Genomic DNA, 836 nt, shown 5'->3' on the forward strand with positions numbered 1-836 from the left:
AACTTAACCCTAGGATCCCAGTTCCTCTTAGGTTCACAGGCCTTTAGGTTCCCATACCAGCCGTCCTTTTAGGTTCATATACCCAGGTTCACACACTTAGCTCTTTAGGTTCCCAAACTCCCTAGAGCTCATATGCTTCTACCCTTTAGGATCACATTCCTTTAGGATCACCTTTTCCCTTTAGGATCATATTCCTTTAGGACCACCTTTTCCCTTTAGGATCATAACCCTTTAGATCACCCTTTTTCTTAGAGTTTCTACACCCAAACCTTGGTTACCCCTTAGGTGGAACTTATATTTGACCTCCTTCCCGTCGATGCTTTCCTTTAGGGTCCCACACCCTAGCACCATCCTTATATATCTTTTAGGTCTTAACCTTAGCTCCTACGCTTAACCTTAGCTCCTACGCTTAACCTTAGCTCCTATACACCTCCGGAAACATCTCGAGAAAGAAGTCTCAGGTATGGTCTCTTCTTATGGCTGGCGATCTTCCTTACGTAGTGTAATGGACTTTAAACAACCCTCCCCGATAGTCGACAGACTCTAAAATGTTCCCGACAACAAGTCCTTGGTTCAGACCCCTTGAACCGCCTCGCGTCGCCATAGTCTTCAGGTTGTAATATTCGATTGACCTGATGGCTATACTTTGACTTTCGCCTTGTCCAAGCCTCAGTCAAAGTGGGGGCTCTGTAGATACCTCATTTCTGCACCTCCCGCAAACCACCCGGTGATGATTAGGCCGCATGTTTGGTACGCGGAATGATTTGTGACAGTTCGTAAGTTTATCGTCAAGTGATCGCTCAAATACTTGTCTCTACCTCTTAATTTTCATCTAC

This window comes from Silene latifolia, chromosome 11 (assembly GCF_048544455.1).
Source record: "Silene latifolia isolate original U9 population chromosome 11, ASM4854445v1, whole genome shotgun sequence".
In the NCBI taxonomy this organism is placed as follows: domain Eukaryota; kingdom Viridiplantae; phylum Streptophyta; class Magnoliopsida; order Caryophyllales; family Caryophyllaceae; genus Silene; species Silene latifolia.